This window comes from Lepidochelys olivacea (assembly GCF_965140295.1).
Source record: "Lepidochelys olivacea isolate rLepOli2 genome assembly, chromosome: 24".
Taxonomy (NCBI): Eukaryota; Metazoa; Chordata; order Testudines; family Cheloniidae; genus Lepidochelys; species Lepidochelys olivacea.
In genome coordinates, this window is record NC_140434.1 from 15,778,427 (window position 1) to 15,791,870 (window position 13,444).

General features: G+C 55.4%; 1 pseudogene across 1 annotated transcript; it reads right to left on the minus strand.

The window, feature by feature from the left end:
• Positions 1 to 640: 640 nt before the first annotated feature.
• On the minus strand, positions 641 to 1,603 carry LOC311512449 (free fatty acid receptor 2 pseudogene; annotated as a pseudogene). Its single transcript has one exon. The product of its transcript is annotated as a free fatty acid receptor 2 pseudogene (transcript).
• Between the last annotated feature and the right edge of the window lie 11,841 nt (positions 1,604 to 13,444).

The following is a 13,444-nucleotide window of genomic DNA, read 5'->3' on the forward strand; positions in this document are numbered from 1 at the left end:
ATCTGCAGCCTGCTTGTATCATCTCTTAGGGTGAGAGTCTGCTACTCATATTAAGCTTAGTTTGTGTTTCTTTGTGCATTTGCTAGGAAATCTGCTTTGATCCCTTATAATGACTTAGAATCTATCTTTTGTAGTTAATAAACTTGTTTTTGCTTTATCTAAACCAGCGTGTGGGAATCATAATTCCGGGGCAAGAGGCTGTTGCATATTCCTCTCCACATTGTGGGAGGGTACAAATTTGATGAGCATATGCTGTACAGTTCCCTGTGCAGCGCAAAACGGTATAATTTTTGGGTTTACACTCCAGTGGGGGTGCGTGCCTGAGGAGCTGGGAGTAGCTTTCCCATGCAGGGGCTGGTCAGAGAGCTGATTGTAACTGTAGCTGGGTGTGTTCCTACTGTCTTCCAGTATGTATGGGGGTGAAAGTGCAGGCTGGAGGGCTTGATAGCTTGTCACAGCAACACAGTGTGAGAAGGAGCCCAGGTTGGTGCGTCAGAGGGCTCAGTGGTACCTCAGTTCCAGGCGGGGGGAACCCGTTACACCCAACTCAAGTGCAGGATCTCTTGCTTCTGCGGAGCATGGGAAAAGGAAGGCTCTGAGGAGGAAGCAGAGAGTTGGTCTCATCCTGGGGATCAAGTTGTCAACTCCGCCTCCATCCCACTGGCCACTTCACCTCTCTGCCCCCTTCCCCACAGCAAGTCAAGCAGGGGAGATGGCACCGGGCCAAGATGGAGCTCAGTTTGTGCCACAGGCTGGCCAGGCACTTGGTGAAGGCCCGTTGGATGGCAGTGGAGGAGAAGTACAAGGGTCCAAGGCGGCGTTGAGGGTGCTGAGGAGAAGAGCGTACACCCTCCAGAAAGGGCTCTCATTCTGGACAAAGCCCACCACATGGGACAGGTTGTAGGGGGCGAAGCAGACTATGAAGTTGAACAAGGTGGCCAGAGCCAGGCCCACGGCCCCCTGCTTCCTCCGGGCTGTGATGTTGGGCAAGGCCACCAGGATGCGGACGAGGTTGACGTAGCAGAAGATGGTGATGGTGAAGGGGAGACAGAAGAGGACAATGAAGAACTCTAGGCAGACAGGGAGGAGGATTTGGAGCTGCATAGGGGAGAAAACTTTGCATAGGGGAGGTCACGGTCCCATTGGGGCTCAGGACCTCGTACTGGACAATGTAGACAAAGCTGCAGTGGGCACAGCCCAACACCCAGAAGAGCACGGAGGTGGTGACAGCATAAGCCGGACGGCGCCGGAGTTTGTACTTGATGGGAAAGGCCACGCCCAGGTAGCGATCAACACTGATGGCCATGAGAAAGAGGGAGCTGAAGTAGATGCTATTGTAGTAAAAGTAGCTGGTGAGCGGGTAGAGGAAAACGGACAAGAGCCGCTCCAGGCCTGAGGCAACCTCCACTATCTTGAAGGGGAGCAAGATGAGGAGGAAGATGTCGGAGACGGTGAGGTTGAGGAGAAGGATGTCGACGGGGGTGGGTTTTTGGCGGACCTTCACCAGGAAGGTGCAGAAGGCCAGAAGGTTGGATAGGAGGCCGATGAGGAAGGTGAAGATGTGGACAGTGAGAACCGGCAGGATGGAAATGCTTAAACTCATCTTCTCAGCTCCTACAGAGGAGAATGGGCTTATCAGTTGCTGAAGGAACCCAGGAGTCCTGGTAGCCAGCCCCCTCCCTCTCCAACCCACTAGATCCCACTCCCCTCTGTGGCACTCTGTATCCCAAAGCAACACCCTGGAACCCCATATTCACCCATGTCATATGATTATGTGTCATACAAAGCATGCCGTGTAAGATCTCATATTAGAGGTCATGATCTGCTGAAACCCGTTGTTCTGTCCAAATATGTGTATCTTTAGTGTGTATGAAATTAGAGGATTTTGCTGGATGGTTGTCAGTGAAATATGTGATAAGTTTGAGAGTCCTTCCTACACGGGTGGTGACCTCTGCCCAAGTGGGCACTCACTGGCCATTCATCAGCGGGGGAGTTGCAATCAAGGGATTTAACAATTCAATGGCAGTCCCACAAGCACCACACTACGCGGGATTTACTCGCTCACTGTGACTCAGCAAAGCCCATCAGGGCGGGGCTGGGTGAGTGTCTTCTAAGCACCTGGACTAAGGATATAAAACAGAGGCTGCATGGCTTGGCCTTTTCTCCTCCCCCACCGTCGCTGCAAGCAACAAGGACGCTGAGAAGAGAGAGAACTTCAGCAGAGGAGACAAGGGAGAAGCCTGTGTTTTCTGAACTGTAACATCCATTGAGTGAAGAAAATGGCTAGATCTAAATACTGCCCGGTGTCTTAGAGATTTAAGATGTAGTTTTCGTGCTTATTTTCTTTTCTTTGGTAACTATCTCTAACTTTTATACCTACCACTTCTAATCACTTAAACTCTATCTTTCTGTAGTTAATGCCTCCGTTTTATATGATACCGAAAACCAGTGAATTTTTCTTGGAGTGCCTGGAAATCGTAGCTCGTTCACAAAAGGCTTGTGCATGTCCTTTTGGCATTGAGGGAGGGGCAGACTGGGTAGTGAACTTACCCAGGCTTCTACCCAATGGAGGGCAGTGCAGCCCCGGGGTCCTAGGCTGGGGAGATTTGGCTGGAGCCTCTCTGGTTTTGCTTCATGAGTGGCTGAGGGCAGCCTTTCACGTAACTCGGCTGGGTGTGTCCTGACCTGTGGATGGCTAAGTCCAGTACCTGCCAGACGTTTGTAGCTTGTCACAGCATCACAGCGTGAGTGGGAGCCCAGACTGGTGGGGCAGAGGACTCAGGGCTACCTGAGTTCCAGGTTGCACACCAGGGATCCTGTCACACCCTCCTATCCCTGGGGATTGAACTCAGGAGTCCTGGCTCTAGCCCCCCCTGATCCTAATCCACTCGATCCCACTTCCCTCCCTGAGCTGGAAGAGTACCAGGAGTCCTCGCTCCCAGACCCTCTGCTCTAACTCCTAGATGCCCCTCCCTTCCCAGTTGTGCCCCTCCCCTCCCAGGAGCTGAGGGCAGCATTCATGGAACACGGCTGGGTGTGTCCCGACCTGTGCATGGCTGTGTAAGTCCAGTACCTGCAAGAGGTTTGTAGCTTGCCACAGAATCACAACATGAGTGAGAGCCCTGACTGGTGGGACAGGGGTCTTATTGGTACCTGAGTTCCAGGTTGCACCCCTGGGATTGTGTTGTGACACTGCACCCCATACTCTTCACAGTAATATTATTACAATGTGATTAGGACATAATTATGATGCACTTTATTCAAGCTGGGTCATGTGAGAGGTCATTGGAAAAGTTATAATTTGCTGAACATGATTGTCCTATTTATATGCATGTATCTGTATTTCAAATGTAGTTACGCCCATGTAGCACCCACTAGACAGGATGCTGTTAGTCTAGATCAGGGGTGGCCAACCTGAGCCTGAGAAGGAGTCAGAATTTCCCAGTGTACATTGCCAAAGAGCCACAGTTAGCAGCCTCCCATCAGCTCCCTCCCACCTTGCTCTAAGCGCCTTCTGCCCACCGGCCGCCCTGCAGATCAGGGCCTCCGCCTCCCTCCCCACATCTCACGATCAGCTGTTTCGTGGCATGCAGGAGGCTCTGGGGTGCAGGGGGAGGAGCAAGGGCACAGCAGGCTCAGGGGAGGGCGCGGGAAGGGGTGCAGTGGGGACAGAGCCTGTGGCAGAGCCAGGGGTTGAGCAGTGAGCACCCCCCGGCACACTGGAAAGTTGGCCCCAGAGTCGGTGCTTAAACAAGGATCCGCATATTAACTTCTGAAGAGCCACATGTGGCTCTAGAGTGACAGGTTGGCCACCCCTGGTCTAGATAGTGGGTGGGGAAGGGACTGTTCAGGGCAATGGGCCTTTAGGAAAAAACAAGAGGCCTTAGGAGAAGCTTAGTTCCCACCTGGTGATGAGCCTTCCTGAGGACCCTCCAAACAGCCTCCGAGTAATGGCTGCTTTGACTCTACAAGGCCACGTGATAAGACCACATGTCTCAAGACTCCATCTTGGGATGTGATTACTTTTTACACAGACTAGTCTGGGAACCGAGCTTTGAAAAAAACGTTCCCGCCATATGCAAAAGCTATATAGGCGGGGAGTGACATCATCTGGGGTACTTCACTCCCCACAGAAGAAGACTCCTAGAAACACCTGAGGAACAAAGACTGAACTGGGGGAAGTGCTGGACCCAGGCTAAAGGGATTTCTAGCCTGTGAAGGAAAAAACGAGGGATTTCAAGTTGTAAAGCAAGTGCAGCTTGTCCTTTTAGAATCTGCATCCTGCCTGTATCACCTCTTAGGGTGAGAATCTGCTACTCATATCCAATCTATTTAGTATATTAAGCTTAGTTTGCGGTTTTTTGTTTATTTGCTAGGTAATCTGCTTTGATCTGTTTGCTATTCCTTATAATCACTTAAAGTCTATCTTTTGAAGTTAATAAACTTGTTTTTGCTTTATCTAAACCAGTGTGTGGGACTCATAATTCAGGGGCAAAAGGCTGTTGCATATTCCTCTCCACATTGAGGGAGGGGGTAAATTTTATGAGCTTACACTGTACAGTTCTCCGTGCAGCACAAGATGGTGTAATTTGGGGTTTATACTCCAGAGAGGGTGCCTGCCTGAGCAGCTGGGTGTGTCCCTACCTGTATACATGCTGGTGAAAGTGCAGGCTGGAGGGCTTTGTAGTTTGCAACAGCAGTACAATGTGAGAGGGAGCCCAGGCTGGTGGGTCAGGGGGCTTAGTGGTACCCCATTTCCAGGTGGCATCCCGGGGGGGAGAACCCGTTGCACTCGTCAAACCCTGCCCAGCCTGGGGATAGACCGCAGGAGTACTGGCTCCAGCCCCCCTGCCCTAACCCACTAGATCCCACTCCCCTCCCAATCATGTGGATAGAACCCAGGGGTCCTGGCTTACAACCCTCCTTACCCATAGCCATGCGAGCAAGCTCAGGGCTCCCGTTCCATTAGCTGACATTAGACATATGGCTGGAATTTATGTAGCTAGCTCCTGTATTTATTTAGCTCAGTTTCCTGTTTAGCCAGGGGCAGGCGCAGATGGGAAGGGCGGGCAGCGCCAGAGAGATTGGAGGACCTGAGATGCATGAGATTGTGTAAGCAAACACACAGGGAATGGCTGGGGTGGGGTGGGGGCCAAGTGGGAAGCTCGGACAACATGGAAGCAGTTGTTACTCAGAGGGAAATTTTCATAAATATTATCAACGGTGGAGGGGAGTGGGGTCTAGTGGTCAGAGTGGGGGAGGTTTCTGGGACCCAGGACTCCTGGGTTCTATCCCCAGCTCTGGGAGGGGAGTGAGGTCTAGTGGATTAGAGTTGGGGGTGCTGGGAGACAGGACTCCTGGGTTCTGTACCTGATTCTCAGGGCGTGATTTTGTGGTTAAAATAAGGGATAAGGCAGGGGTGGGCAAACTTTTTGGCCAGAGGGCCACATCAGAGGTGCAAAATGGTATGGAAGGCCGGTTAGGGAAGGCTGTGCCTCCCCAAACAGCCTGGCCCCCGCCCCCTCCCACTTCCCACCCCTTGACTGCCCCCCTCAGAACTCCTGACCCATCCAACCCCCCCTGCTCCTTGTCCCCTGACCGCCCCCTCCCGGGACCCCCCTCCCCTAACTGCCCCCCCTGTGACCCCACCCCCTATCCAACCCCCCCTCCTCCCTGTCCCCTGACCCCTATCCACACCTCCGCCACCTGACAGGCCCCCCAGAACCACTGACCCATCCAACCCACACTCTCCACTCCTTGTCCCCTGACCACCCCTCCAAGGACCCCCTGACTCCCTGGGACCCCACCCCCTATCCACCCCCCCTTGCTCCCTGTCTCCTGACCACCACCCCCCCCGAACCTCCACCCCATCCAACTGCCCCCTGTCTCCTGACTGCCCCCTGGGACCTCCTGCCCCTTATCCATCCCTCCCTCCCCCCGCCCCCTTACCACACCACTCAGAGCGGCAGGACAGGCTTATTGGAAAGCCTGGGAGGTGGGCGGGCACAAGGTGTGTTGCCCGCCAGGCAGCGTGGCTGCGGGGGAGGGAGGACAGCAGAGGAGGGGCCGGGGGCGAGCCTCCCCGGCCAGGAGCTCAGAGGCCAGGTAGGACGGTCCCGCAGGCTGGATGTGGCCCACGGGCTGTAGTTTGCCCACCTCTGGGATAAGGAGTCAATGCGCAGAACTAGGAAATACAACCCAGGATTCTTGACCTTTCAGCTCCACTCAACCCACTAGACCCCACTCCCCTCCCAGAGCTAGGGAGAGAGCCCATGAGTCCTGGCTCCCCCCTCTATCCACCGAGCCACTCCAGTGACTCTGAAGAGCAGCCTGCCAGCTTTCCCAGGGCCAAGGCGTCCTGCACCCGTGCTCCAGACAGGCTGTGGACGCCACACACCAAGCTGCGATGGGCCCCTCCTTCCCCGGGGTGCACGGAGCTCTACCCCCACCTCACAGCTGTGGGGATCGATCATTAAATAGCCTCATTAAAGCGAAGTTAATAAGCCTCTCCTGTGAAATAAACCATTGTCTGAGCCCAACCAGCCCCTTGCTTCCCCACCAATTGCAGGGGGGTGGTCTAGTGGCTTAGAGCGGGGGGACTGGGAGCCAGGACTCCTGGGTTCTATCCCTGACTCTGGGTGGGGAGTGGGGTCTAGTGATCAGAGCAGGGGGCTGGGAGCTAGGGTTCCAGGAACAGGACTGGGTGTATGCACCAGCCAGCACATCTCTCCAAGAGTCATGCCCTCCTGCAGTTAGAAACCGCCGGTCCTTCCGCTCTCCCTAACGGAAGGAAACTCACTTTCCCTCCCAGCCTGTCTCGCTGCTCAGATGTGGTAGCAGGATATGGAACCGCGAGCGGATCGGACCTGATGGTTCCGTTCCCAGACCCCTTGGTAAGGGCACCACTCCCACGGCAGGTGGGAGAGAATCGACCCCTCGAGTCTCTTTCTCCGAGTGGGGGAACCCATTCGGTGGGGGATGTAATGACCACCCAGGAGTCCTGGCTCCCCTCAGCTCTAACCATTAGACTGCACTCCCCCCAATCTGGGATAGAACCCAGGAGTCCTCACTCACTGCCCCCACTGTTCTAACCACTACACCCCACTCCTCTCCCACGCTGGGCCTAGAATCCCGTGGTCAGCTGAGCCAGCAATCTCCCTTATACTTAGTTGCTTGTTTGTTTTTTAATTTTGCAAAAACAAAATTAAGTTTTGCACAGAGGCCTGGGCATGATGGGTAAAGACAAAAGCATACTGGTCAGGGCTGGGAAAAGAACCCAGGAGTTCTGACATGTAGCTTTAACCAGTAGATGCCATTCACCTCGTAGGCCTGGGAAAGGAATTCAGCAGTCCTTTCTCCGGGCCTGCTCTGCTCTAACCCAGTCCCCTTCCAGGGCCAGTAATACAACCCAGAAGTCCTGGCTCCCAGCACCGCCCCCATCCCAACCTAACCACTGGTCCCCACTCCCCTCCAGGTGAGCCCTGACCCAGGCAGCTAGAGAGCCCATCCTCACCTCTTCTCAAAGTAGCCAGTGTGCTGGGAGCCTGCAGAAGGGCTGGAACCCAGGTGTCCGGGCTGGGAGCCACCCCAGGAGATGTGTCAGGGATGAGCTGCTGGCTGGTCTCCTGCGTCCCAGCCGGGGAGTGAGTTTTCTGTAGCCCAGGTGGCTGGTTAAATTGTGTCTGTGGAGGCTCCCCAGGAAACCCCAGCGGTCTCGCTCTTCGGAAATCCAAGCAGAAAGGATGAGAGATACAATCGTTACTTCCTCCTGCCTCGCAGGAGGTGCGAACCAGCACGTCCCTGAGAGGGTGTGGTGTCCCCCTCACTCTAGGTGAGGGTCTAGTGGGTAGAGCTAGGGGGCTGGGAGCCAGCACTTGTGGGTTGTCTCCCCTAATCCAGGAGGGGCGCGGGGTCTAGTGGTTCTACCACAGGGCACTGGAGGAGAAGCCGCGCTGGATTTATGGTTGTTCCTTTGATCTCCAGGGCTGTAGCTTCTTTCAGAAGCGCGATATTAAATAAACAAGCAAATCCGAGTTCATATTTCTTCCTTCGGGCTCCGGGGCGCACGAAAACCCTGCATAGAGCACCGAGACACGCATAGGAGCCATGGCTGAGTGGGAGGGAATCCGACTGACTGCTAAAGACAGAGTCAATGGGGCCAGATCCCAGCTGGCTTCCGTGCTACCTGGCGTGTGCCCAGACGGACGTTCATGTGGGAGCGCCATGGGCTGGCTCACCCGTCCTTCCAGGGGGGAGACGGGTTTCCGATGGGGGCGTTTATCACTGCAGTGTTTGCGCTTGGCATCTATGGACCCACCCTGTGCTCTTTTGCCTTGATAGCCCTTGGCCCAGGAGTCCTGGCTCCCAGCCCCCTTGCTCTCACCACTAGACCCTACTCTCCTCTCAGAGCTGGGTATAGAACCCAGGAGTCCTGGCTCCCAGCCCCCCCTGCTATAACCACTATACCCTACTCCCCTCCTAGACCCAGGGAGAGTACGCAGGAGTTCTGGCTCCCAGCTCCTGCTGCTCTAAGCCACTTGGCCCCATTCCCAATAGAACCCAGGAGTCCTGTCTCCTGGGCTCTCACTTCTCACCCTACCTTCGCCATGACCCTGGGGAGCTGGGGTGGGCACCCAGCTCCTGGCAGTGACGGGAGGCAAGGCAGCCCCGCTGGGGGACATAGCGGGACTACATGCAAGGACCCCGATGCTGAGCTCGCCATGGCCCCCCCTTCCCTTGCCCAGTCTGAGAAACAGACACCCGCCTCCCCGCCCTAAGACACAGAGAACCGATTCCACCTCACGCAGGGCAGTGGCCTCATTGGCACAGCCATGGGTGCCCCTGGCACCTCACGTTGGACGTCTGCCCGGTCAGGGTTATGTTCCGTGAATGGGTTTTTTTATTATTGACATCTGGGTTTATTATTTCTTTACAAGCCGTCTGGGAAAAATCTCAGAACGTTGCACAAAGGTCATAAAATTCCTCGTGAGCAAAGGTCCCCGTTCGGTGAGGTTTCTCTCCACATCTCGGGAGGCAGATTGGCCGTGTCGCCGGTGGGGCTGGGCCCGGTCTCCCTTGAAAGGGCCCCCTCCCGCCTGCCTGTGAGAAGCCCAAAGACTCCAGTTGGACTAGACTAAACCCTGTGCCCCAGGGAGAGGAGAGGAGAGTCCAAGACCAAGGCCCCTGGCCCCGTACTCTGCTCAGGTGTGGCCCTTATGTGGCCTCATAATGTTCCAGGGGCCACGGGCGAAGCCCTCAGCTGTTGTGCTAAACACGGCCAAGCGGCTGTGACATGAGGCAGATATTGCTCAGCAGCCTCAAGACACCTCCACCTTCCCGGTGCGCACCCCGCTGGCATGCTGCAGCTAAACGGGGTGGACTCCTTTCTGCCGTCCAGCTGTCCAGTGAGAGGTCCCATCAGCCGGGGGAGCGGAGAAGCTGGTCTCCTGGAAGGACAGGAGAAGTCACACCACCCTTCCTGGTTGTGGTGGCCCTGGGTCCATTTGCTCATTGCAGGAAGCTGGGCTGAGTTTCTAAAGCTCCTGTGTCCAGCCCACCCCAGTACGGATGAGCTGGCCGTGGAGATCAGCCAGGTCTTGGAGCACCATGGAGAGACCCCGGCTCGTTGATGGACTCCGAGGCCTGGCGTGGGGAGCAAACAGGCAGATGGGTTCCATCAATGCCCCCATTTCGGGAACCCTCGGCGCCCGTCCACCAACAACCTCCTGAGTGTCACCCTGCTGGTGGCGGTACACACCTCCACAACAACCGCCCTTCAGCTTATCTACCAACCCCGAACAGCCAGGTCCTGACCAGCAGCAATTGTGGGTGAGGAATTTCCAGATGGTGACAGCCGCGCGCTTCTCCGTGCTGAGGGGCGCTCTCATGAAGCTATTCCACCCCTGCAGCTCGGGGGTGAGCTCTGCGCAGATCTCCAGGGGCCTGGCCTGTCGTCCAGAAGTGCTACTGCCCCACTGCTGCTCACCCCAGCTGCACAAAATCTCACCACACTAACGCACCCATAGGACATTCGCACAGCACAAGCTCACAAGAGCAGTACGGAGCAGAGTGTGTGCGCTCAATGGGGTGAACTCATTGCTGACCCCAGAGAGGCACTCGGGGGGCTGTTCTGCAGGGGTGGGGTGCGGGATCTCCTCTGGCAGCCAGGGCTGGCCCTGATGATCATGGGGAGCTGTGCTGTAGGGGAAGGATGGGGGATCTCCCCAGCAGTCATGGCTGGCCCCGATGCTGGCTGGCCCCATGGTTAATCGGCTACAGTCTGCCTGCGTCTGTATCACGGAGTCCCTGGGCGATGCTCTGGAACTGCTCCCCTTGAATCCCGGCGGGACTCTGGGGCAGTCTCCTTTCTGTGAGCAGCCTGTCTTCAGGACACACAGCTCACACGGCTTCCACCTTCCTGGGTCTGGCCTCGGAGCATTCAGAGGAAACATTAAGAACAGTCCCGCTTCATCACATTTCTCCCCCCTTCGAGATCGAACTGAGCGGGGTCACTTTAGCCAGTGACCTGGGGAAGTTCGAAGCCACCAACATTCCCATGGATGCCCCAGCATCTCTCTCATTCCTTGGTAGGAGTTACACCAGGCCCTTCCAGTTTCACGCCCTCCCTTAGGCCGGGGGTGGTCGATAGCACTTGCAGGCCGCATGTGGGAAGGTTTATGCGGCCCGTGCCCTTTGGCCACCCCATAACCCCAGGGGGTCAAACTGGGATTGGGTCTTCTCCCCAACAAGCTGGCCAAACACAGCCACTTGCTTATCAGACTGTTTAACTTTCTTAACAGCTTTCACTTCATCTGAGACCTTCTCAAAGCTATCCACACTGGATCTTTCAACAGGAAAGTCAGTGGATCCATTCACAACAGAAAATTTCTAGCCCTTAGGAACTGAAACTTTCTTGATTAAATCACTTTCAAACCCTTCAGTTGCAGTAAACTGCTTGCAAAGACTCCCTGAGGATTCCTTTCCCTAGGGCTTTTCTATGCAACAATTCACCCCTCACAGAAATTCTGCTCTTACGCTCTTCACCGAGGGCTTGCTCTAGAAGAACACTTTCCTGAGCAACAACAGACTCTTTCTGGGTCTCCCTTACATCCAGAATTACCTCTGGCCCATCCGGCGGATTCCTCCACAATCCCCTTTCAGGCAACCTTACAGACTTCCTAGAGAAAAGGTCAGAAGCATTCTCCTTCCCTTTGCCACACACAAGTTCAGGAATCTTTTCCTTCTTGCTACAGGCTTCCACACCCTCAGTAGGTAACACAATCACATCACCTTCATGCTCTCCTTGTGCCCTGGCTAGGATCTCACCCTGATTAGACAGAGTTGCTCCACCCTTTCCCAACAAGACACTAGCAACAGGCAAAATACAAGCACCAGAATTGTCTGCTCTCTGGGATTTTACATAGACACTAACTGGATGCGACCTAGTTACAGGGCCATTCTCCTGAGCAAACACAAACTTAGGACCCTTCCCTTCCTGGGCTTTAGCTGAATCCAGAACGAACTCTGAGACAACTGCACAACCCTCAACCATCACAGGCTGAAAGACCCCTTCTGTCTGCTCCACAGACAAGAAGAGCCAGACACACTTTCTCCTTCACCACACACACAGCTTGGGATCTCATTCCCCTTGTCCCAGCACACAAGGCTGGTCACAGACAACTGCTTGGAGACAGGGTAGCTCCCTCCACAGACAAGTCAATACCCCTGACAGACACGGGCAAGTTCCCTTCACTGTCCCAATTCTCCACCCAGCTAACAGGTAAGGTCCAGGGACACTCATCTGCCACTCTCCTCGCCTTCCCACCCTGCTGACTAGACACAGCCATCAGCTCACAAGGCTGCCTCCGCTCATCCAGACTTTCCTTACCAAGCACCTTGCCACTCCCAACAAATACCCTGCCCTGCCTGTGTCTCCCCCCACTCATCTGGGGTCTCAGTTCCCACTGTGCTCAGCGCTGCCCTTGCTGTCCCAGTGGGGGTAGGCAGCGAGCTCGCTGCTTTCCTCACAGCATCAGAGCCAGCATGAGCCCCCTGAGCCCCCCTCTCCGGTGCCTAGCAGCTCCTCCCTGCTGCCAGCCAGGTCATCTGCATTTTCACTGACCATTTCCCTCTACACCGATTGATTCCCTGGATTCAAATTCAAACCCTTGGCAGTTACAGGATCAGGGCCTGGATCCTGTCCCAAAGAGACACAGTCACCCCACAACAGGGTCTCACAGCTGGTGTCCTGGAGCACCCCAACGGCCAGCCAGCCCCACCCCTCCTGGGTCTGCACAGGGATCTGGGCCATAGGCAGGGCGAGGGGCTTCGTCCCTGGGACCCTCACCCAGCTCACACAGACCCTCAGCATCTGAGGCTGCACCACCAGGGGCCTGACAAGAGTTCTCTCTGTCCCAGGACCTCGCCACCCCACGAATGTCTCCACATTGACTGGTTTCAGAGTACCAGCCGTGTTAGTCTGTATTCGCAAAAAGAAAAGGAGGACTTGTGGCACCTTAGAGACTAACCAATTTATTTGAGCATGAGCTTTCGTGAGCTACAGCATGCATCCGATGAAGTGAGCTGTAGCTCACGAAAGCTCATGCTCAAATAAATTGGTTAGTCTCTAAGGTGCCACAAGTCCTCCTTTTCTTTTTCTCCATTGACCATCACCTTCTGCTCCCACTGGAGATCTGAGGGGCCTGACCCCAGGAAACTCCACACAGACAGATAGGTTGGGGTCAGGAGTGGGAGCCTGTCCACCTCCCCACCCATCTGGCTGACAGAGTCTATGGCCTGGGGACCCAGCAAGGGAGCTAGACACCGGGGCTTTTCTGCAGGGTCCCCCTGGTTCAAATCTCCAGCCTGCTCAAAGGCAGTGAGGTGGGCATCCACATCCCCCCCTCCTTAACCAGGGGCAGCAATTTAGTCTCGAGGTTCCCTGCAGAACTGGCCCCCCAAGGTCTATCCCCACTCACCCCTGGGAGGTCCCCTAGGCCTCTCCGCTCCCCCATTGCCAGTTCATGCTGCTGCTTCTGCAGCTCTTTCTCGGGCTCTCGCTGTCTCTCACAGTCCTCTTGCTCTCTCGGACTCAGCTCCAATCCCGTCTGTCTCCGATCCCTGGATGGGGAACCCGATCGTGAAGACCCTCGTCTGGTCGGGGACAGGAGTCTTGGCGATACCTGGCTACTACTCCAGCTGCTCCCAGATCCTGCTATAGCCCCATTTGGGGTCAGGAATCTGCACCTGAGAGCGGCAGGATTCTGCTCCTCCAGCTGCACGATGAACTGTGCCTTGGTGAACTTTCCAGTGCTCAACCCTCTCTTTCTGCACAGGGTTACAAAAATGTCCTTCTTAAGGAGACGGTGACAGGCCATCACTCCGCTCTTCCCAAGTTGTTGTGGACTCACAGGCCTGTGTGCTCTCAGCTCCCTACCGTCTCCAG